This window comes from Sapajus apella, unplaced genomic scaffold (genome assembly GCF_009761245.1).
Source record: "Sapajus apella isolate SASKATOON/1434 unplaced genomic scaffold, GSC_monkey_1.0 scaffold6, whole genome shotgun sequence".
NCBI lineage: Eukaryota > Metazoa > Chordata > Mammalia > Primates > Cebidae > Sapajus > Sapajus apella.
The window spans coordinates 69,885,370-69,911,932 of record NW_022436946.1 but is presented as its reverse complement, the minus strand read 5'-3'; the positions used below and the strand labels follow the sequence as shown (position 1 = coordinate 69,911,932).

The following is a 26,563-nucleotide window of genomic DNA, read 5'->3' as shown; positions in this document are numbered from 1 at the left end:
ACACATTCTACTCTGGGCTGCAGCTGTCTACCTTCTACATGCATAGCAGGTGAAAACAGACTTCAGTATCCAAGGTTTCTTCATGGAGTTTTGCTGTTGTTAGTTCCTTGAATCCATATCTGTTCTTTGATTCTAGCAACCCTGGTTGATTCATCATCTTCATAAAAACCAGAAGCCTTGATATTGCTTATTTACTTATTATTAAAAGTTACACTTGGAAAGATATAGGCAATCATGGAGGATGGGAGGCAGGACTAGACTGCATCTCTTGACAGAGCAGCTTATGGAAGCTTGCACTGTAAATTTTAGCTATAGATTGACTGCAAGTACAAACCATCAATCCCAAGAGGACCCCAGACCCTTTTAAAGGACACAGACTGCTTCTGCAAGACCTGGGAAACACCTCAAATACTGTGAGTGCCCCAACTGCGGAAGTGGGAAAGGGAGACCCTCCTCTCCTGAACACACAACCCCACTGGAGAAGCTGAAGGTCTGTTTGCAAGAGAAGTTTCTGACTTATCTGAAGCTGAGTCAATTTAGAGAGTGGAAAAAAATACAGAGGTAGAGGAAGCAGCAGAAAGGCCCTGGGAGCTCACTGCATCCTCTAGCAGACCATTCCTGCCTGGTATGACACGGATCTATCAGAAGGGTGACCAGAGGAGTAGGGGGTAAAACTACACAGGGAGAAGGAAGTCTCTAGCTGAACTTTGTAACAGTTCGAACAGAGCAAGAAACAACCTGACCAGTAATAAGGGGGGTTGTAAATTCAGTGTGTAGACTCCACAGGTGGGGGAAAAAAACAAGTCTATTTCTTTTGCAGCTGGGAGGCAGGTAGCCTGGGGCAAGTTTTCAAGCACATGTTGCCCGCCACCTGGAAACAGACTCAGGGCTGTTCGGGATGGCATGGTGGGAGGTAGACCAGCCCTTCAGTTTGCATAGCAGCTGGGTGAGGCCTGTGACTGCCAGCTTTCCGCCACTTCCCTGACACACTGTATGACTCAGGAGAGGCAGCCATAATCATCCTGGGTACACAACTCCAGTGACCTAAGAATCTCACTCCTATCCCCCACAGCAGCCACAGCAAGACCCACCCAAGGAGAGTGTGAGCCCAGACACATCTAGCCCTGTGCCCACCTGATGATCCTTTCCTGTCCACCCTGGTAGTGGAAGACAAAGGGAATATAATCTTGGGAGTTCTAGGGCCCTGCCCACTGCCAGTCCCTCTCTATACTAATACAGCTGATGCTTTCTGGAAAATGCCACCTCCTGGCAGGAGGCCAACCAACAGAAAAATAGAGCATAAAACCATCAAAGCTCAGAACCCTCACAGAGTCCATTGTACCCCACAGCCACCTCCACTGAAACAGGCACTGGTATCTATGGCTGGGAGACCCACAGATGGTTGACATCACAGGACTCTATGCAGACAACCCCAGTACCAGCAAGAGCTGGGTAAACTTTCTGGGCGGCTAGACCCAGAAGAGAGACAACAATCACTAACGTTTGGCTCACAGGAAGTCACATCCATAGGAAAAGGGAAAGAGTACCACATCAAGGGAACACCCAATGGGTCAAAAGAATCTGAACAACAGCCTTCAGCCCTAGATTTTCCCTCTGACAGAGCCTACCCAAATGAGAAAGAACAAGAAAACAAACCCCGATAATATAATAAAACAAGCACTTAAACACCCCCAAAATAATCAAACTAGTTCACCAGAAATTGATCCAAACCAAGAAGAAATTCCTGATTTATCTAAGAAGGTATTCAGGAGGTTATTTATTAAGCTAATCAGGGAGGGACAAAAGAAAGGCAAAGTCCAATACAAAGAAATCCAAAAAATCATATAATAAGTAAAGAGAGAAATATTTAAGGAAATAGATAGCTTAAAGAAAAAACAATCAAAACTTCAGAAAACTCTGGACATACTTTTGAAATGTGAAATGCTCTGGAATGCCTCAGAAATAGAATTTAACAAGTACAAGAAAGAAATTCAAAGCTCAAAGACAAGATCTTCAGATTAACCCAATCCAACAAAGACTAAGAAAAAAGAGTAAGAAAATATGAACAAATTCTCCAAGAAGTCTGGGATTATGTTAAATGACCAAACTTAAGAATAATTCATGTATCTGAAGAAGAAGATAATTTTAAAAGCTTGAAAAACATATTTGGAGTAATAATCGAGGAAAATTTCCCTGGCCTTGCCAGAGACCTCGACATCCAAATAAAACAAGCACAAAAACACCTGGAAAATTCAATGCAAAAAGATCTTCACCTGGCACATTGTCATCAGGTTATCCAAAGTTAAGATGAAGGAAAGAATCTTACCGAGCTATGAGACAGAAGCACCAGGTAACCTATAACGGAAAACGTATAGATTAACAGCAGATTTATCAGCAGAAACCCTACAAGCTAGAAGGGATTGGGGCCCTATCTTCAGCCTCCTCAAACAAAACAATTAACAGCAAAGAATTCTGTATTCATCAAAATGAAGGATCATATGTGAAGAAAAAATACAGTTATTTTGAAACAAACAAATGCTGAGAGAATTTATTATTACCAAGCTACCTCTACAAGAACTGCTAAAAGTAGCTCTATGTCATTTTGAAATAAGTCCTGGAAACATATAAAAACTGAACCTCTTTAAAGCACAAATCACACAGGACCCATAAAACAAAAATACATGTTAAAAAACAAACAAACAAACAAAAAAAAACAAAGTACACAGGTAACAAAAAGCACGATGAATGTAACATAAATGATGAATACTAACATTGGATGTAAATTGTCTAAATGTTCCACTTAAAAGATACAGAACCACAGAATGGAGAAGAACTCACCAACCATCTGCTACCTTCAGGAGACTCGCCTAACACATAAGAACTCACATAAACTTAAAGTAAAGGAGTTGAAACAGTCATTTCATCCAAATGGATGCCAAAAGGGAGCAGGAGTAGCTATTCTTATATCAGACAAAATAAACTTTAAAGCAATAGCAGTTTAAAGAGACAAAGAGGAACATTTATGTAATAGTAAAAGGCCTTGTCCAACAGAAAAATATCACAATTCTAAACATGCACACACCTAACACTGGAGGTCCCAAACTTAAAAAACAATTACTAACAGAGCTAAGAAATGAGACAGACAGCAACACAATAATAGTAGGGGACTTCAGTACTCCACTGACAACACTAGACAGGTCATCAAGACAGAAAATCCACAAAGAAACAATGAATTTAAATTATACCAGCGGGGAATGCTAGCAAGATGGCCAAATAGGAACAGCTCCGGTGTGCAGCTCCCAGCGAGACTGACACAGAAGGCGGGTAATCTCTGCATTTCCAAGTGAGGTACCTAGTTCATCTCATTTGGACTTGTTGGACAGTAGATGCAGTCCAAGGAGGTTGAGTCTGAGCAAGGTGGATCATCACCTCACCCAGGAAGCGTAAGCGGCTGGGGAGTTCCCCCTCCTAGCCAAGGGAAGCCATTAGAGACTGTACCCTGCACTCCAGCCCAGATACTGTGCTTTTCCCATGGACTTCACAACATGCAGACCAGGAGATTCCCTCTGGTGTCTACAAGACAAGGGCCTTGGGTTTCCAGCACAAAACTGGGCGGACTTTCGGGAAGACACTGAGCTAGCCACAGCAGTTTTTTTTTTTTTTTTTCATACCACAGTGGTGCCTGGAACACCAGCGAGACAGAACCACTCACTCCTCTGGAAAGGGGGCTGAAGCTAGGGAGCCAAGTGATCTGACTCTGTGGGTCCGACACCCATGAAAACCAATAAGCTAAAATCCACTGGCTTGAAATTCTCGCAGCCAGCACAGCAGTTTGAACTTAACCTGGGACATTCAAGCGTGGTTGGGGGAGGGGCATCACCACTGCTGAGGCTCCAGTAGGCGATTTTAACATCACAATGTAAACAAAGCCCCCAGGAAGTTCAAACTGGGTGGAGCCCACAGCTGACAAACACCTCATACAGGAGAGCTCTGGCTGGCATCTCGTGGGTACCGCAATTTTTGATCTTCAGCAGCACCCACTGATGATTCACAGGCAAGCAGTGTCTGGAGTGGACCTCCAACAAACTCCAGCTGACCTGCAGCAAAGGGGACTGACAGAAGGAAAACTAACAGAGAGAAATAGCTTCAACATGAACAGAAAGGATGTTCACTCAGAGAGCCCATTCAAAGGTCACCAACTTCAATGAACAAAGGTAGATAAAGTTTCAATAGCTGAATCAATCAAGCAGATTAAAGGATATCAGAGATTAAAGATCAACTCAATGAAATGAAGCAAGAAGACAAGATGAGAGAAAAAAGAGTAAAAAGAAATAAACAAAGCCTCCAAGAAATATGGGACTACCTAAAAAAAACCAAATGTGCATTTGATCAGTGTACCTCAAAGTGACAGGGAAAATGAAACCAAGCTGGAAAATACTTTTCAGGATATTATCCAGGAGAACTTTCCCAACCTACCAAGTCAGGCAAACATTCAAATTCAAGAAATACAGAGAACACCACAAAGATACTCCTCTAGAAGAGCAATCCCAAGACATATAATCATCAGATTCATCAGAGTTGAATGAAAGAAAAATGATAAGGGCAGCCAGAGAGAAAGGTCAGGTTATCCACAAAGGGAAGACCATCAGACTCACAGTAGATCTCTTGGGAGAAACCCTACAAGCCAGAAGAGACTGGGGGCCCATATTCAACATTCTTAAAGAAGAGAATTTTCAACCCAGAATTTCACGTGCAGCCAAACGAAGCTTCATAAGTGTAGGAGAAATACAATCCTTTAAGAACAAGCAACGGCTGAAAGATTTTATCACAACCAGGCCTGCCTAACAAGAGCTCCTGAAAAAAAGCACTAAACATGGAAAGGAATGACCAGTACCAACCACTGCAAAAACATATCAAACTGTAAAGACCATTGACACTATGAAGAAATTGCATCAACTAATGGGCAAAACAAGCAGCTAGCATCATAATGGCAGGATCAAATTCACACATAACAATATTAACCTTAAATGTAAATGGGCTAAATGTTCCAATCAAAATACACAGACTGACAAATTGGATAAAGAGTCAAGACCTATCTCTGATAAAATGGACTTTAAACCAACAAAGATCAAAAGAGACAAAGAAGGGGATTACATAATGGTAAAGGGATCAATGCAACAAGAAGAGCTAACTCTCATAAATATACACTCACCCAATACAGGAGCACCCAGATCATAAAGCATGTTCTTACAGACCTACAAAGAACTTAGACTCCCACATAATAATAGTGGAACACTTTAACACTCCATTGTAAATATAAGAAAGATACATGAGACAGAAAATTAACAAGGATATCCAGGACTTGAACTCAGATCTGGACCAAGTGGGCCTAATAGACATCCACAGAACTCTCCACCCCAAATCCACAGAATATATATTTTTCTCAGCAACACATCACACTTTTTCTAAAATTGACCACATAATGGGAAGTACAACACTCCTCAGCAAGTTCAAAAAACATAAATCATAAGAATCTCTCAGACCACAGCGCAATCAAAATAAAATTCAGGATTAAGAAACTCACTCAAAACCACACAATTACATGGAAACTGAACAACCTGCTCTTGAATAACTACTGGATAAATAATGAAATGAAGGCGAAATAAAGAGGTTCTTTGAAACCAATGAGAAGAAAGACATAATGTACCAGAATCTTTGGGACACATTTAAAGCAGTGTGTAGAGGGAAATTTATAGCACTAAATGGCCACAAGAGAAACAAGAAAATATCTAAAATACACACCCTAACATCATGATTAAAAGAACTAGAGGAGCAAGAAAAGACAAGTTAAAAAGCTAGCAGAAGACAAGATATAACTAACATTAGAGCAGAACAGAAGGAGATGGGGACACAAAAAACCCTTCAAAAATTCAATAAATCCAGGAGCTTACTTTTTGAAAAGATCAGCAAAAATAGATAGACCACTAGCCAGACTAATAAAGAAGAAAAGAGAGAAGAATTAAATAGATGCAATAAAAAATTATAAAGTGGATATCACCACCAATCCCACAAAAATACACTACCATCAGATAATATTATAAACACCTCTATGCAAATAAACCAGAAAATCTAGAAGAAGTTGATAAATTCCTGGACACATGTTACACCCTCCCAAGACTAAACCAGGAAGAAGTTGAATCACTGAATAGACCAATAACAAGGTCTGAAAGTGAGGCAGCAATCAAGAGCAAACCAAACAAAAAAATATTCAGGACCAGAGGGTTTCACAGCTGAATTCTACCAGAGGTTCAAGTAGGACCTGGTACCCTTCCTTCTGAAACTATTTCAAACAATACAAAAAGAGGGAATCCTCCCTAACTCATTTTATGAGGCCAACATCATCCTGATACCAAAAACTGGCAGAGACACAATTAAAAAAGAAAATTTCAGGCCAATATCCATGATGAATATTGATACAAAAGTCCTCAATAAAATACTGGCAAACCAAATCCAACAACATATCAAAAAGCTTATCCATCACAATCAAGTCACCTTCATCCCTGGGATGCAAGGCTGGTTCAACATACACAAATCTATAGACATAATCCATCAAATAAACAGGGCCAAAGAGGAAAAACCACATGATTATCTCAATAGATGCAGAGAAGGCCTTGGATGAAATTCAACAGCACTTTATGCTAAAAACTCTCAATAAACTAGGTATCAATGGAACATACCTCAAAATAATAAAAGCTACTTATGACAAACCCACAGCCAATATCATGCTGAATGGGCAAAAACTAGAAGCATTTCCTTTGAAAACTGGCAAAGACAAGGATGCCCTCTCTCACCACTCCTATTCAACATAGTATTGGAAGTTCTGGCCAGGGCAATCAGGCAAGAAAAAGAAATAAAGGGTATTCAATTAGGAAAAGAGGAAGTCAAATTATCTCTATTTGCAGATGACATGATTGTATATTTAGAAGACTCCATCATCTCAGCCCAAAATCTCCTTAAGGTGATAAGCAACTTCAGCAAAACTTAAGGATACAAAATCAATGTGCAAAAACCACAAGCATTCATAAACACAAATAACAGACAAACAGCGAGCCAAATCATGGGTGAACTCCCATTCACAATTGCTATAAAGAGAATAAAATACCTTGGAATACAACTAACAAGGGATGTGAAAGACCTCTCCAAGGAGAACTACAAACCACTGCTCAAAGGAATAAGAGAAGACACAAACAAATAGAAAAACATTCCATGCTCATGTTTAGGAATAACCAATATCATGAAAATGGCTATACTGCCCAAAGTAATTTATAGATTCAGTGCTACCCTCATCAAGCTTCCACTAACTTTCTTCACAAAATTGAAAAAAACTATTTTAAAATTCATATAAAATCAAAAAAGAGCCCATACAGCCAAAACAATCCAAGCAAAAAAAAAAAAAAAAAAAGCTGGAGGCATCATGCTACCCGACTTAAAACTATACCACAAGGATATAGTATATCAAAACAGCATGGTTCTGGTACCAAAACAGAGATATAGACAAATGGAACAGAACAGAGACCTCAGAAATAATGCTACACATCTAAAACCACCTGATTTTTGATAAACCTGACAACAACAAGCAATGGAGAAAGGATTCCATATTTAATAAATGGTGATGGGGAAACTGGCTAGCTGTTTACAGAAAGCTAAAACTGGATCTTTTCCTTACACCTTATACAAAAATTAACTCAAGATGGAATAAAGACTTAAACTGAAAACTTAAATCCATAAAAACCCCAGAAGAAAACCTAAGTAATTCCATTCAGGTCATAGGCATGGGCAAGGACTTCATGACTAAAACACCAAAAGCAATGGCAACAAAAGTCAAAATTGACAAATGCCATCTAATTAAACTAAAGAGCTTCTGCATAGCAACGTAAAGTATCATTAGAGTGAACAGGCAACCTACAATTGAATGAAAGAATATTTTGTAATCTACCCATCACACAAAGAGCTAGTATCAATGATCTACAAAGCACTTAAACAAATTTCAAGAAAAAAGCAAACAACCCCATCAAAAAGTTGGTGAAGGATATGAACAGACACTTCTCAAAAGTAGACATTCATAAAGCCAACAAACATATGAAAAAAAGCTCATCATCACTGGTCATTAGAGAAATGCAAATGAAAACCAAATTGAGATACCATCTCATACCAGTTAGAATGGCAATCATTAAAGTCAGGGAACAACAGATGTTGGAGAGGATGTGGAGAAATAGAAACACTTTTCACTATTGGTGGGAGTGTAAATTAGTACAACCATGGTGGAAGACAATGTGGCAATTCCTGAAGGATCTAGAACCAGAAATACCATTTGACCCAGCAATCCCATTACTGGGTATATATCCAAAGAAGTATAAATCATTCTATTATAAAGACACATGCACACATATGTTTATTGTGGCACTTTTCACAATAGCAAAGACTTGGAACCAACCCAAATGCCCATCAGTGCCATCAGTGATAGACTGGATAAAGAAAATGTGGCATATATACACCATGGAATACTATGCAGCCATAAAAAAGGATGAGTTCATGTCCTTTGCAGGGACATGGATGAATCTGGAAACCAACATTCTCACAAACCTAACACAAAACAGACACCCAAACACTGCATATTTTCACTCTTAAGTGGGAGTTGAAAAATGAGAACACATGGACCCAGGGAGGGGAACATTCCACACCAGGGTCTGTCAGGTGTTGGGGGGCTAAGAGACAGATAGCATTAGGAGAAATACTTAATGTAGATGATGGGATGATGGATGCAGCAAACCACCATGGCAGAATCAACATTGGGTCAAAAATGAAATCGAAATAAAATTAAAACATTATTCACACTGAATGACAATATTGACACAACCTGCCACAACCTCTGGGATACAGCGAAGGCAGTGTGCTAGGAGGAAAGTTCATACCCTAAGAGCCTATATCAAAAAGCCTGAAAAGGGCATAAACTGGCATTCTAAGGTCATACCTCAAGGAACTAAATAGGAACAAGCCAAACCCAAACTCAGCAGAAGAAAGGAAATTACTAAGATCAGAGCAGAACTAAAGGAAATTGAAAAAAAAATACAAAAGATAAATGAAACAAGCTGATTCTTCGAAAAGATAAAAAAAATTGATAGACCATTAGCATGATTAACCAAAAAAAAAGAAGTGAGAAAATCCAAATAACCTCAAGAAATAAAACAGGAGGTGTTACAACTGACACCACTGAAATACAAAATAGCATTCAAAGCTACTATGAACACTTTTATGCACATAAACTATCCTAGCTTAAATAGGAAGAATTAGATAACCCTGAACAGACAAATAACAAGCAACAAGATTGAAATGATAATTTAAAAACTACCAATAAAAAAGGAATCCAGGACCAGACAAATATTCACAGCAAAATTCTACCAGACATTCATAGGAGAACTAGTACGAATCCTATTGACACTATTACATAAGATAAAGAAGGAAGGAAGGAAACCTTCATAGTTTATTTTATGAAGCCAGCATTACCCTAATACCAAAATCATGGAAAATGTAACCAAAAAATAAAACTGCAAACCAATATCCTTGATGAACACTGATGTTAAAATCCTTAACAAAATACTAGCTAACTGAATCCAACAACATATCAAAAAGATAATTCAACAAGATTAAGCAGGTTTCATACTAGGGATGCAGGGATGGTATAACATACATAAGTCAATAAATGTGATACATCACATAAACAGAATTAAAAACAAAAATCATATGATTATCTCAAATAGATGCAGAATAAGCATTTGACAAAATCCAGCATCGCCTTATGATTAAAACTCTCAGCAAAATATGCATACAAGGGACATACCATAATATAATAAAAGCCATCTATGACAAATCCACAGCCAACATAATACTTAACCGGGAAAGTTGAAAGCATTTTTTTCTGAGAACTGGCACAAGACAAGGATGGTCACTCTCACAGCTCCTCTTTTACATAGTACTGGAAGTCCTAGCCAGATAAATGGGACAAGAAAAAGAAATAAAGAGCATCCAAATTGGTAAAGAGGAAGTCAAACTGTTACTGTTTGCTGATGATATAATCGTTTACCTTGAAAACCCCAAGGACTCCTCCAGAAAGCTCCTAGAACTGATAAAAGAATTCAGCAAAGTTTCCAGATACAGGATTAATGTACACAAATCAGTAGCACTTCTATACACCAATAATGACCAAGTGAACAATCAAATCAAGAACTCAACCACTTTTATAATAGTTGCAGAAAAAATAAAATACTTAGGAATATACCTAAACAAGGAATTTAAAAATCTTTATAAGTAAAACAACAAAACACTGCTGAAAGAAATCATAAATGACACAAACAAATGGAAACACATATAATGCTCATGAACAGGAGGAACCAGTATTGTGAAAATGACCATACTGCCAAAAGCATTCCAAAAATTCAACAGAATCCCCATCAAAATACCACCATCATCTTCACAGAATTAGAAAAAAAAATCGAAAATTAGTATGAAACAAAAAAAAAGAGCCTGCATAGGCAAAGCAAGACTAAGCAAAAAGAACAAATATGGAGGCATCACACTACCTGATTTCAAAATACACTATAAGGCCATAGTCACCAAAACATTGTGGTACTGGTATAAAAATAGGTGCATAGTCCAATGCAACAGAATACAGAACCCAGAAATAAACCCAAATGCTTACAGCCAAGGGATCTTCAACAAAGCAAACAAAAACATTAAGTGAGGAAAGAACACCCTATTCAACAAAGGTGCTGGGATTATTGGTAAGCCACATGTAGGAGAATGAAACTGGATCCTCATCTCTCATCTTATACAAAAATAAACTAAAGATGGATTAAAGACTTAAACTTAAGATCTGAAACTATAAAAATTCTAAGATAACTTTGGAAAAACCCTTCTAGACATTAGCTTAGGCAAGAATTTTATGACCAAGAACCCAAAAGCAAATGCAATAAAAACAATGATAAATAGCTGGGACCTAATTAAAGAGCTTTTGCAAGGCAACAGAAACAGCAGTGTAAACAGACAACCCACAGACTGGGAGAAAATCTTCACAATCTATACATCTGACAAAGGACTAATATCCATAATCTACAATTAACTCAAAAAAATCAGTAAGAAAAAAACAATCCCATCCAAAAGTGACATGAATAGACAATTCTCAGAAAAATATATGTAAATGACCATCAAACGTATGAAAAAATGCTCAACATCACTAATGACCAGGGAAATGAAAATCAAAACCATAATATGATACTACCTTAGTCTTGCAAGAATGGCCATAATCAAAAACTCAAAAACAGTAGATGCTGGTGTGGATATGGTGAACAGGGAACACTGCTACACTGTTGGTGGAAATGTAAACTAGTACAGCCACTATAGAAAACAGTGTGGAGATTCCTTAAAGAACTAAAAGTAGAACTACCACTTGATCCAGCAATCCCACTACTGGTATACACACACACACACACACACACACACACACATATATATATATATATATATATATATATAATGGAATACTACACAGCCATAAAAATGAATGAATTAACAGCATTTGCAGTGACCTGGATGAGATTGGAGACTATTATTTACGTGAAGTAACTCAGGAATGGAAAATCAAATATTGTATGTTCCCACTGATATGTGGGAGCTAAGCTATGAGGACGCAAAGGCATAAGAATTATACAATTGACTTTGGGGACATGGGGGGAAGAGGGTGAGGGGGTGAGGGATAAAAGACCACAAATATGGTGCAGTGTATACTGCTCAGGTAATGGGTGCACCAAAATCTCACAAATCACCACTAAGGAGCTTACTCATGTAACCAAATACTAATATGTAACCCAATAACTTATGGGGGGGAAAAAGGATCAAAAAAAAGAAAAGCTAATTTGTAACTCCTTAAGCTTGTGGGATACAGGACTGGTATGTGACTTATGCCTGAAAATAAAGATCTACCAGAGTCAAGGATGACCAAAAAAAAAAAAAAAAAAAAAAAAAAAAAGCTACACTTATGAATGAAGCCATAATTTGTGTTAAATTCTAAAATCATGGTCAGAGATTATATAATTAATAAGCCCAGAGACAACTAAGTGATGGGAAGAATATCCCCTACAAGCTTATTGGCATGTCACATACAATGCAAGAAATTAGTCTGTCCACATAATCCTTCCTTGGCCCAGAATGCAATTGAAAATGTCATAAGAGGAACCAATTTTAAGTCACCTGTCTTCTCTGCCTGACTCAGCCTGTGAGAAACACACATCAATCAGTGCTCTGAGCCACTCATGAAACTAAGTTGTAGATTTAAGTTCTGGCCTGTAGATTTTTACGGAGCAGCCATCATATAATTTTTGTAGGTCCCAATATCTAAAAGTCTTGTATATGGAAAAACTCTCTTCCCAATTGCACCAGCTGTGCTTACTAAACCTTCTGGGGTCCACTGTCATCTCAGGCCCCACTTGGTCCAAACACACTGCTAAAGCCAAAGGCTGTATAGTTCCAGAATAATCTGTATCAGTTGCACCGCCATTAGGTCTGAGACTCTCTTAAGGTTGGTGTTTCCAGAGTTTAATGAGACCTCTCCTCACCTGCAGCCACCACGTTGCTGAGGTCTGCATTACATGGCCTCCGTACTTGTCAGATCCACCTTATATTTACCAAAGCTTCCAACCCTCAACCCTCACCTTTACTGAATAAAGATATTCTTGTTTATTATTTTTTTATTTGTTTGATTTTGTAAGTTTGGTTTTTTTAGAGACAGTCTCACTCTGTTGCCAAGGCTGTAGTGCAGTGATGTGATCTTGGTTCACTGAAATCTCTGCCTTCCAGGTTCAAGCAATTCTCCTGCCTCAGCCTCCCAAGTAGCTGGGATTTCAGGCATACCACCACACCCGGTTAATTTCTGTATTTTTAGTAGAGAGGGAGTTTTGTCATGTTGGGAAGGCTGGTTTCAAACTTCTTACCTCTGGTGATCCACCTGCCTCAGCCTCCCAAACTGCTGGGATTACAGGTGTAAGCCATTGTGCCTGGCCGAATATCTTGCTTTTGATTTGGACAGAAACTGAGAAGTATTTATTTATGGCCATGTTGACCCATATTAAAATGGCCACTTACATCAGAACGACCACTCACCAATGCACAAAGCTTACATACTCTGCACCACATGGCTCCATTAAGGATGAGAGAAGAAACTTTATAATTGACTCTGTGGACAATAAGTGAGAAGTGACTGTTATGGGGAACTTTATGCCAACATACAATAAAACTTAGATTAAACTAGATTAAAATCCTTTTTTAAAAAGTTGACATGGAAAGCAGAAAGTCTAAATAACTCTGTTAAGTAAATGAATTTGTAATTTCTTAAAAAAAAAGTCAGAATCACTTCACTAGTGAATTCTATCAAATATTTAAGGCAGAAATAATATCAAAATTACACAATCTTTAGCACATAACCTAGGAGGAAAGAATACTTCCAACCTGTTTTATGAGGTTAGCATAACTCTGAATTCAAAACAGTACAAGAACGTTATAAGAAAAAGATTAGACCAAAACCTTTAAGAACACAAAAATACTCAACAAGGTTGTAGCCAATTGAATCTAGTAATATATACAAAATAATAATAAGACATGGCTAAGTGAAATTCATTCCAGGAATGCAAGATTGGTTTAACATGAGAAAATCTAATCAACGTAATTCACAATATTTCCATAGTAAAGGAGATAAAATGTTTCTCCTAAGAGAAAGCAAACAAATGTGTACACTTTCACTACTATTTAACAGTGTACAGAGGTCTCAGCAAGGGTCAGGACACAATTTGAAAAGACAGTGAGACAGACACAGAGATACCTATTACAAAGGAAGATATAAAACAGTATTTATTCAAAGATGACATGATTGTATACTAAGATTTCAAAATCCTGAGTAATCTACTTTTTAATAGACTTTGTCAGAGAACTTTTAAGTTTATAGAAAAATTGAGCAGCAAATGTAGAAAGTTCCCATATACCCCCTCACCCCTCTACACATAGTTTCCCCTATTAGGATCTTGCATTTGTGTGCTCTGCTTGTTAAAACTGAACTAACCTTGATACAATTAACTAAAGTCTACAGTTCACATTAAGTTTCATCCTTTGTGTTATACAAGTTCTATGGATTTGGACAAGCTCATCATGTCAGGTATCCATATTTACAGAATCATACAAAACATTTCATCTCCTTAAAGCTATATGGGCTCTACCTATTCATCTCTCCCTCTTTACCCCCCAAAGACTTAGTAAGCACTGATCATTTTACTGTCTCAACAGTTTTGCTTTTTCCCTGATATCATATAGTTGAAATCACATTGTGAAGAGCTAATTCAGTTGGACTTCTTTCACTTAGAAATGTGCCTTTATGGTTCCTCCATGTTTTTTTATAGCTTGAAAAACTCATTTTTTTTTTACTGTTCAATAGTATTCCACTGCATGTATAAACCAGTTTGTTCATCCATTTAACTATTGGAAGATATCTTGATCAATTTCTGGCAATTAGGAATAAGGCTGCTATAGACATTCATGTGCAGTTAGGGGTAAGTGCTTAGGGGCATGATTGCCAGATAATATTGTAAGCCTATGTTTAGCTTTATACCAAATTGCCAAACTCTTCCAAAGAGGTTATACTATTTTGCCTTCCCGTCAGCAATGAATGAGTTTTACCCTTACTCCACATCCTTACGAGCATTTCGTAGTGTCATTATTCTGTATTTTATGTAGAAATCCATTTTTTTAAAACTACTAGAACAAGTGAATTTAGCAAAGTTGTAAGATACAAGGTCAATATATAAAACACTGTATTTCTATATTAGCAACAAATGATTAGAAAATAATATTTTATTTTATTTATATATATGTTTTTACTTTAAGTTCTGGGATACATGTGCTGAATGTGCAGGTTTGTTACATAGGTATACATGTGCCATGGTGGTTTGCTGCACCTATCAACCCATCATATAGGTTTCAAGCCCCATATGCATTAGGTATTTGTCCTAATGCTTTCCTTCCTCTTGCCCCCCAACAATCTACAAGCACTGGTATGTGATGTTCCCCTCCCAGTGTCCATGTGTTCTCATTGTTCAACTCCAATTTAAGAGTGAGAACATGTGGTGTTTGGTTTTCTGTTCCTGTGTTAGTTTGCTGAGAATGATGGTTTCCAGCTTCATCCATGTCCTTGTAAAGCACACGAACTCAGTCTTTTTTGTGACTGCATACTACTCCATGGTGTATATATGACACATTTTCTTTATCCAGTTGATCATTGATGGGCATTTGGGTTGGTTTCAAGCCTTTGCTATTGTGAATAGTGCTGCCATAAACATACATGTAAATGTGTCTTCATAGTAGAATAATTTATAATCCTTTGGGTATGTACCCAGTAATGGGATTGCTGGATCAAACAGAATTTCTGGCTCTAGATCCTTGAGGAATTGCCACATTGTCTTCCACAATGGTTGAATAGATTTACACTCCCACTAACAGTGTAAAAGCATTCCTAAGAAAATGATATTTTAAAATGCTATTTACAACAACATAAAAATAAGAATTTAATGAAAACACTGAAAACTAAAAACCATTTCTTAAGAACATTTAAAGATCTAGATAAATGAAGACAATCTAAAGAAATATATGTTATGATCATATATTTGAAGATTCAACATTATTAAACTATCAATACTTCCCTCAAATTAATCTATATATCCAATTCAATCCTAACCAAAATCAAGAAAAAATATTTTAACCATGAACTCATTTTACAATTTATATACAAATTTAAAGAATCTAGAATAGCCAAAACAATTTTGAAAAACAACAAGGTTGGAGGATTTACACTCCATGATTTCAAGATTTACTATAAAGCTATAGTAGTTGTTACAATGTGATCTTAAACCAAAAATAGAGAAGTAAAACAATGGAAAAAGATAAAGTATTAGTTTGCTAGAGTTGGCACAGTGATTAGAGAGATATATTAATTTGCTAGAGTTGCCACAGCAATGTGATAAAAACTGGACAGCTTAAAATAGAAAAGTATTGTCTTGGTTCTAGAGGCTAGAAATCTCAGATCAAAATGTTGGCATGGTTGGTTCTTCCTGAGAGCTGTGAAGAACTTCTTCCATTCTAGATTAGTTTCTGGTTGTTTGCTGGCAATCTTTGGCATTCCTTAGTATCTGCTACATAACCCGAATCTCTTCCTTCATCTTCACATGGCATTCTCTGTGAATGTGTGTGTGTCTGTCGCTCTGTTCAAATTGTCCCTTTTCAAAAGGATACCAGTTTCTTTGGATTAGAATGACTCATTTTAACTTGATTACCTGTCTTTATAAAGACTGTAAGTAAGGTTACATTCTGGGGTACTGAGGGCTACTATCCCAACATATAGTTTTTGGGCTGACACAAACTCAACTGACTACAGAAGATAAGTATGCACCTGGTCCAGGATTCAGTGCAATGTAAAGAGGAAGTCTGACTGGACAGGAGGAGCTATGAACTCAGATGCCGCCTCATGCTCACAGGGTGACCAGCAAATTAGCAACAGTGTGTGTGAGCTACAACAGTGCTACCTGCCTTGCTCCAACTTTCCATGAATAAAAAGAAGATAGTTGCTGCTTAATGTCTTCATTCCAAACCCTGTGCAAATTTTCAGGCCTACACCAACCAGAGAGGGAAATCCTAGAAAACATAGCTCCAGTTTAGTTAAGGTGACACAACAGCAAATCCACCCCAAACTCATACAACACAATGCAGACAAAATGCAATTTTTAAATGAATAAAAGGTTTAAATATAGCTTTTATAATATGAGATGTATGAATTGTAAACAAACACATTTAAAGGTGTTTATTCCCATTAGTCTTCAGGAAAGTGCAAATTAAAATCATAAGGGTATACTGCTGAATATCTCCCAAATGGCTAATATTAAAACAAAAAACTAAGCATATCAATGTTGACTGCAATGAGTTTTTTAATTTATCTTGAATCACATAAAAATACTTTATCCAGACAATAGTATATCATTATGGTAACTGATAGTGATGCTGTGTCTTTATATTTTATTCCTCTACCAACTAAAGGGGACATAGGCACATGCCAGGCATGTGCCAAAATGTTCACATTCTAATTCCAGTATCTATGAATATGTAAGGTTACATGGTAAAGAAAAATAAAGGTTGCAGAGGAAATTTAAGTTGCTAATCAGCTGACCTTAAAATAGAAAGATTATCTTGGATTATCCAATGGGCCCAGTGTAATCACAAGGATTATCCAAAATAGAGGGAAGCAGAAGAGAGAGGATCAGAGAAAAACATTTAACAACATAAGCAGCATCAAAGCTAAATTGCTGGCTTTGAAGATGGAGTAATGAGACCCCAAGTCAGTGAATGTGAGCAGGCTCTAGAAGCTAGAAAAGACAAGGAAACAGATTTTCTCCTAGTACAACCAGAAAGTAACAAAGCCAGGTGAGCACCTAGATTTTAGCCCCAAGCAACTTGTGTTGGATTTCTGACCTGCCAAAGTGTGAGATAATAAATTCATGGTTTTAAGTTTGTAGTAATTTGTTACGTCAGCCACAGACAACTAACACAAGCAGATATTATTAAGGTTATTTTACAGATAAAATAAAGCAGAGAAGTCCAGTGTCTGGGCTATCACCAGCTAGTGACAGGTGCCCAGATTGCCTACACCTTACGTTTTTTTGGCTCTCACTCCATGGTTCCTTCCACAGTGCCAGCCAGCTTTCTCTGTGTATGAGCAGGATCATGTAAGCAAAGGACCCAAAGAAACTAGGAGCAGTGTGACCCAGAGTAGGAACGGGTCTTAGCTTTCTGATAAGAAAGTCATATACATTTCTACTCTCAAAACTTCATGGACAGGCAAGACATGGTGGCTCACACCTGTAATCCCAGCACTTTGGGAGGCCGAGTTAGGAGGATCACTTGAGGCCAGGAGTTGGAGACCAGCCTGGGAAACATAATCAGACCTAATCTCTTTAAAAAAATTAATTAGCTGGGGAAAGCTGGAAGCATTCCCATTGAAAACCAGCACAAGACAAGGATACCTTCTCTCACCACTCCTATTCAATATAGTATTGGAAGTCATGACCAGTGTAACCACGCAAGACAAAAAGAAAAAAAGGCATCTGAACAGGAAGAGAGGAAGTCAAACTATTCCTGTTTGCAGATGACATGATCTTATAACCAGAAAATCCCATAGTCTCAGCCCAAAAGCTTCTTGTTGATAAACAATTTTAGCAAAGTCTCAGGATATAAAATCAGTGTGCAAAAATCACTAGCATTTCTATACACCAACAATACTCAAGCCAAGCACCAAATCAGGAATGAACTCCCATCCAGAACTACTATAAAACAAAGAAAATACCTAGGAATACAGCTAACTGGGGAGGTGAAAGAGCTCTATCAGGAGAACTACAAACCACTATTCAAAGAAATCAAAGATGACACAAACAATTGGAAAAACATTCCATGCTCATGGAAAGGAAGAATCAGTATCATTAAAATGGCCATACTGCCCAAAGCAATTTATAAATTGAATGCTGTTCCCATTAAACTACAAATGACATTCTTCACAGAACTAGAGAAAACTATTTTAAAATTCATATGAAACCAGAAAAGAGCCCAAATAGCCAAGGCATTCCTCAACAAAAAGGGTAAAGCTGGAGGCATCACACTATCTGACTTCAAACTATTGTATGGGGCTAGTCACCAAAACAGCATGATACTGGTACAAAAACAGGCACATAAACAAATGGGAAAGAATAGAGAACCCAGAAATAAGATCACACACCTACAATTATCTGATCTTTGACAAACCTTACAAAAACAAGCAATGGAGAAAGAATTCCCTATTCAATGAATGGTGTTGGGAAAACTGGATAGCCATAGGCAGAAGGTTGAAACTGGACCCCTTCTTTACACCTACATGAAAATTAACTCAAGATGGACTAAAGACTTAAATGTAAAACCCAAAAGTATAAAACTCTGGAAGAGAACCTAGGCAATAACATTCAGGACACAGGCACAAGCAAAGATTTCATGTCAAAGATGCTAAAGCAATTGCAACAAAAACAAAAATTGACAAATGGAATTTAATGAAATTAACAAGCTTCTGAACATCAAAAGAAACTACCAACAGAGTAAACAGACATCCTACAAAATGGGAGAAAATTTTTGCAAACCACGCATCCAACAAAAGTCTAATACACAGCATCCATAAGGAATTCAAACAAATGTATAAGAAAGAAACTACACCATAAAAAGTAAGCAAAAGACATGAACAGACACTTTTCAAAAAAGACGTACTTGCAGCCAACAGCCATATGAAGAAAAGCTCAATATTACTGATCATTAAAGAAAGGCAAATCAAAACCACAATGAGATACCAACTCACATCAGTTATAGTGGCTATTAATAAAAAGTCAAAAAGTAACAGATGCTGGTTAGGTTTTGGAGAAAAGGGAACACTTATACACTATTAGTGGGAGTATAAATTAGTTCAGCCATTGCGGAAGACAGTGTGGCAATTCCTAAAAGACCTAAAGAGAGAAATACAATTTGACCCAGCAATCCTATTAAAGAGTATATACCCAAAGGAATATAAATATTATATTTATTTATATCTATTCTAAAGAACATGCACGTGTATGTTCACTGCAGCACTATTCACAGTAGCAAAGACATGAAATCAACCTAAATATCCATCAATGAGAGACTGGATAAAGAAAATGTGTTACATATATAACATGGAACACTATGCTGCCATAAAAAAAGACAAGATCATGTTCTTTGCAGGAACATGGATGGAGGTGGAAGCCATTATCCTTAGCAAACTAACACAAGAACAGAAAACCAAGTATCGCACAGTCTCACTTCTAAGTGGGAGTTAAATGATGAGACCACATGGGCACATAGAGGAGATACTGGGACCTACTTGAGTGTGGAGAGTGCAAAGAGGGAGAGGATTTGGAAAAATAACTAAGGGGTACTAGGCTTAATACCTGTATGATGAAAAAATCTGTACAAAAATCCCCCATGACACAAGTTTACCTATGTATGAAACCTGCACTTGTACCCCTAAACTTAAAAGTTAAAAAAAAAAAAATTAACCAGGTGTGGTGACACACACCTGCAGTCCTAGTTACTCATGAGGTTGAGGTGGGAGGGTCACGTGAGTCCAGGAGTTCAAGATTATAGTGGGCCGCCATGGATCACACCATTCCATTCCAGCCTTGATAACACAAGACCCAGTTTCTAAAAAAAAATTAAAATCTTTGTGAACCTGAACTAACATGAGAGCACTCTATCTTTTCTTTTTTTTTTTTTCCCATTTATTTTATTGCATTTTAGGTTTTGGGGTACATGTGAAGAACATGCAAAATTGTTGCATAGGAACACTCGTGGCAGTGTGATTTGCTGCCTTCCTCCCCATCACCTACATCTGGCATTTCTCCCCTTGCTATCTCTCCCCACCTCCCCACCCCCCACCACCCCTCCCCTAATTCCCCCCAACTGACCTTTTCTTTTCTTTTCTCTTCTTTCCTTTTCTCCTCTCCCCTCTCCTCCCCCTTTTCTTTTCTTTTTTCTTTTCTTTATTGAGACAGAGTATTGCTGTCACCCAGGTTGGAGTGGTGGGGTGCAATCTCAGCTCACTGCACCCTCGACCTCCTGAATTCAAACAGTTCTCCTGCCTCAACCTCCTGAGTAGCTGGAATTACAGGCACATGCCACCACATCTGGCTAATTTTTTGTACTTTTTAGTAGAGACGGGGTCTTGCCATGTTGGCCAGGCTGATCTCCAACTCCTGATCTCGGGTGATCTGCCTGCCTCAGCCTCCCAAAGTGCTGGGATTACAGGCATGAGCCACTGCACCCAGCAATGTGAGAGTACTCTTATCTTGCTTTGCCCAAAGATGTGTCAGCTACATAATCTTCAGACTAAACCAAAAATTTCAATTTAAAGCATTTATTCCAGGATCTAAAAGATACTAGGGCCTACCACACACATCAATCATTTTAAACAATTTTATAGGGGTGTTATGTGAATTTATGTTAATGAGTCTCTTGTGGCTTGGTACCAGGAGTCTCCTTTTGTAAGAAATCAAATAAATGACCCTGACCTTTTTCAAGAATTGAAAAGTGATTCAGAGAAGTACATTGTTTTATTCAGGCAGTGGGTTAAGTATCAAAGTTAATACATTGCTTAGAGAAACTGACTTAACACATTAAATTATGAAGGAATCTAGAGTGTCCCAAGGGCTGCTTCTTATTCTTGACAGCATAAGTGAGTAGTCTAGAAGTAAATAAATATATGGGGAGAGCACAGCAGCAACACATTTCCCAACTCCATGGGAGCATAATTCACATAAAAGACGAGAGCAGTGATGTCTAGAATTGTATACTACAGTGTCCACGAGGCTTCAAGATTTTTTGAGACTGTGTACTCTGCCTATCACACTCATAAACTGTGTCCTTCTTCATAGATGAAAAAGATTGTCCCTTAACCATGGTGATTTGAGGAAGAAAGAGAGATCCATCGTCTTGATAATCCCCCTCCCCACAAGTCAAAAGGCATAAAATTTCACCTCAAATTTGTCCCCTCGGACCTAAGTTTTTCTAGCTTCAGATATCTTTTTATGACTTTCATTATTTATACCTAAATATTATTCATTTATTATAGAATACTGCTGCAATGAACATACATGTGCATGTTCTCTATCACAGAACAATTTATATTCCTTTGGGTACATACCCAGTAATGGAACTGCTCACTCAAATGGTAGTTCTGTTTTTAGCTGTTTGAAGAATTGTCCCACTGTTTTCCACCTGGTTGAACTAATTTACACTCTCACCAAAAAAGGATCAGCATTCCTTTTTCTCTCCTACCTAGCCAGCATTTGTTGTTTTTATGACTTTTTACTCATAGCCAGTCTGACTGGTATAAGATGCTATCTGATTGTGGTTTTGATTTGCATTTCTCTAATGATCAGTGATGTTGAGCTTTTTTCATATATTTGTTGGTTGCAGGTATGGCTTTTTTCAAAAAGTGTCTATTCACGTCCTTGGCCGACTTTTTAATGAAGTTGTTTGTTTTTTACTTGTAAATTGGTTTAAGTTGCTTATAAATGCCAGATATTCCAACTCTGTCAGGTGCATAGTTTGCAAATATTTTCATCCATTCTATAGGGAAGGGGTCCCCAAATCCCAGGCCACGGAATGGTACCAGTTCATGGCCTATTAGGAACCTGGCATCACAGCAGGAGGTGAGTGGTGGGCAAGTGAGCATTATTGCCTGAGTTCCACCTCCTGTCACATCAGCAGTAGCATCAGATTCCCATAGGAGCGTGAATTTCATTGTGAACTGTGCATGTGAGGGATCTAGGTTGTGCACTCTTTTCGAAACTCTAACACCTGATGATCTGAGGTGGAAAATTTCAACCCAAAACCATCCCTCAAACACCCCCCCACTGTGGAAAAATTGTCTCCCATGAAACCAGTCCCTGGTGCCAAAAAGGTTGGGGAACACTGCTATAGGATATCTATTTGATCTGTTGATAGTATCTTTTCATTATTATTACACTTTAAGTACTTGGGTGCATGTGAAGATCTTGAAGCATTGTTCATATCTTTCACCCACATGCCGTGATGGTTTGCTGCCTCCATCCACACTTCACCTACATTTGGTATTTCTCCTAATGTTATCCCTCCCCAATCTCTTCACCTCAATATCCCTCCCCTAGCCTCCCACTCACGAACAAGCCCTAGGGTGTGATGTTCCCCTCCCTGTGTCCATGTGTTCTCATTGTTCAACACCCACTTAAGAGAACATGCAGTGTTTGGTTGTCAGTTCTTGTGTCAGTTTGCTGAGAATTATAGTTTCCAGCTTCATCCACATCCCTACAAAGGACATGAACTCATTCTTTTTTATGGTGGCATAGTATTCCATGGAGTATATGGGCCACATTTTCTTTATCCAGTCTATCATTGATGGACATTTCGGTTGGTTCCAAGTCTTTGCTATTATAAACAGTGCCACAGTGAACATACATATGCATGTGTCTTTATAACAGAACGATTTATACTCCTTTGGGTATACACCCAGTAATGGGATTGCTAGGTCAAATGGGATTTCTATTTCTATATCCTTGAAGAATCACTACACTGTCTTCCACAGTGGTTGAACTAATTTACACTCCCACTGACAGTGTAAAAGTGTTCCTATTTCTCCACATCCTCTCCAGCATCTGTTGCTTCCAGATTTTTAAATGACTGCCATTGTAACTGACATGAGATGGTATCTCAATGTGGTTTTCATGTGCATTTCTCTAATGACCAGTGATAATGAGCATTTTTTTTAATATGTTTGCTGGCCACATAAATGTCTTGTTTTGAAAAGTACCTGTTCATATCTTTCACCCACTTTTTCATGGGGTTGTTTGTTTTTTTCTTGTATATTTGTTTTAATTCTATGTAGACTCTGGATATTAGCCCTTTGTCAGATGGGTAGCTTGCAAAAAAATTTTCTCATTCTGTTGGTTGCCACTTCACTCTAATGATTGTTCCTTTGCTGTGCAGAAGCTGATAAGTTTAACTAGATTCCATTTATCTATTTTGGCTTTTGTCACCACTGCCTTTGGTGTTTTAGTCATGAAGTCCTTGTCTATGCCTAGGTCCTGAATGGTATTGCGTAGGTTTATTCTAAGGAAACTGAGCAATCTGCTTCTGAATGACTACTGGATAAATAATGAAATCAAGGCAGAAATAAAGATGTTTTTCAAAACCAATGAGAATGAAGACACAATCTACCAGAAACTCTGGGACGCATTTAAAGCAGTGTCTAGAGGGAAATTTATGGCACTACATGCCCACATGAGAAGTAAGAAAAGGTCTAAAATCAACATACTATTGTCACAATTAAAAGAACTAGTGGAGCAAAATCAAACAAATGTAAAAGCTAGCAGAAGACAAGAAATAACTAAGAACAGAATAGAACTGAAGGAGATACACACACACACACACACACACACACACACACACACACACACACACCTTCAAAAAAACAATAAATCCGGGAGCCTTTTTTATAAAAGATCAAAAAAAAAAAAATAGATAGACTGCTACCCAGACAAATGAAAAGGAAAAGAGAGGACAATTGAATAGATGCAATTAAAAAAAATTATAAAGGGGATATCACCACTGATTCCACAGAAATACAAACTACCATCAGAGATTACTACAAACAACTCTATGCACATAAACCAGTAAATCTAAAAGAAATGGATAAATTCCTGGAAACTTACACCCTCCCAAGACTAAACCAGGAAGAACTTAAATCTCTGAATAGACCAATAACAAGGTCTGAAATTGACACAGCAATTAATAGCCTACCAACCAAAAGAAGCCCAGGACCAGATGGATTCACAGCCAAATTCTACCAGAGGTACACAGAGGAGCTGATACCATTCCTTCTGAAACTATTCGAAACAATACGAAAAGAAGAAATCCTGCCTAACTCATTTTATAAGACCATATCATCCTGATACCAAAACCTGGCAGAGATACAACTGAAAAAAAAAAAAAAAAATTCAGACCAATATCCATGATGAACATCAATGCAAAACCTTCAATAAAATATTGGCAAACTGAATGCAACAGCACATCAGAAAGCTTATTCATCACGATTAAGTAGGCTTCATCCCAGGGATGCAAGTCTTGTTCAACATACGCAAATCTATAAACATAATCCATCATATAAACAGAATCAAAGACAAAAACCACGATTATTTCAATTGATGCAGAGAAGGCCTTTGACAAAATTCAACAGTCCTTTATGCTAAAAACTCTCAATAAACTAGATATAAATGGAACATATCTCAAAATAATAAAAATTATTTATGACAAACTCACAGCCAATATCATACTGAATGGGCAAACACTGGAAGCATTCCCTTTGAACACTGGCACTAGACAAGTGTGCTGTATCTCACCATTCCTATTCAACATAGTATTGGAAGTTGTAGCCTCAGCAATCAGGCAATAAAAAGAAGTAAAGGGTATTCAATTAGAAAAAGAGGAAGTCAAATTCTCTCTCTTTGCAGACCACATGATTGTATATTTAGAAGACTGCATTGTCTCAGCCCAAAATCTCCTTAAGATGAGAAGCAACTTCAGCAAAGTCTCGGGATACAAAATCAAGGTGCGAAAAATCACAAGCATTCCTATACACCAAAAACAGACAAGTAGAGAGCCAAATCATGAGCAAACTCTCATTCACAATTATTAAAAAGAGAAAAATAATACCTAGGAATACAATTAACGAGGGACATAAATGGCCTCTTCAAGGAGAACTACAAACCACTGCTCAAGGAAATAAGAGAAGACACAAACCGATTAAAAAACATTCTATGCTCATGGTTAGGAAGAATCAATATCATGAAAATGACCATATTGACCAAAGTAATTTACAGATTCAATGCTATCCCCATCAAACTACCATTGATCTTTTTCACAGGACTGGAAAAACCACCTTAAACTTCATATGGAACCAAAAGAGGTCACATAGCCAAGACAATCCTAAGCAAAAAGAACAAAGCTGGAGGCATCATGCTACCTGACTTCAAACTATACTACAAGGCTACAGTAATGAAAACAGCATGGTACTAGTACCAAAACAGAGACGTAGAACAACGGAACAGAACAGAGGCCTTGGAAGTAACGCCACACATCTACAACCATCTGATCTTTGACAAATCTGTCAAAAACAAGCAATGGGGAATGTATCCCCTGTTCAATAAATGGTGTTGGGAAAAGTGGCTAGCCATGTACAGAAAGCTAAAACTGGACCCCTTCCTTTCACCTTATATAAAAATTAACTCCAGATGTTGATAGTTTCTTTTGCTGGTGTAGAAGCTCTTTAATCAGATCCCATTTGTCAATTTTTGCTTTTGTTGCTATTGCTTTTGGCATCTATGTCATAAAATCTTTGCCAATTCCTATGTCCAGAATGATATATCCTAGGTTGCCTTCCATGGTTTTTACAGTTTTGGGTTTTACATTTAAGTCTTCAATAAATCTTGAGTTGATTATAGTATAAGAAAGGGGTCTGGTTTTAATCGTTTGCATAAGGGTAGCCAGTTATCCCAACACTGATTATTGTTTAGGGAGCCCTTGCTCCATTACTTGTTTTTGCCAGCTTTATCAAAGATTAGATGGTTGTAGGTGTGCAGCATTACTTCTAACTTCCTATTCTGTTTAACTGGTCTATGTTGATGTTTTTGTACCAGCATCATACTGTTTTGGTGACTGTAGCCCTTAGTAGAGCATCACTTTGGGTAGCAAGATGCCTACAGCTTTGTTCTTTTTGCTTAGGATTGCCTTGGTTATTCGGGCTCTTTTTTTGTTCCATATAAATTTTAAATTAGCTTTTTCTGGTTCTGTGAAAAAT

At 37.7% G+C, this 26,563-nt stretch overlaps 1 long non-coding RNA gene across 1 annotated transcript; it reads right to left on the bottom strand.

Annotated features, from left to right (window-relative positions):
- Window positions 1–6,532: 6,532 nt before the first annotated feature.
- LOC116549700 lies at window positions 6,533–24,895 on the bottom strand. Its single transcript, XR_004268013.1, has 3 exons — window positions 24,859–24,895; window positions 24,379–24,386; window positions 6,533–6,593 (listed from the first exon to the last, which is right to left on the bottom strand). It is a non-coding gene; the product is annotated as an uncharacterized LOC116549700 (long non-coding RNA).
- Between the last annotated feature and the right edge of the window lie 1,668 nt (window positions 24,896–26,563).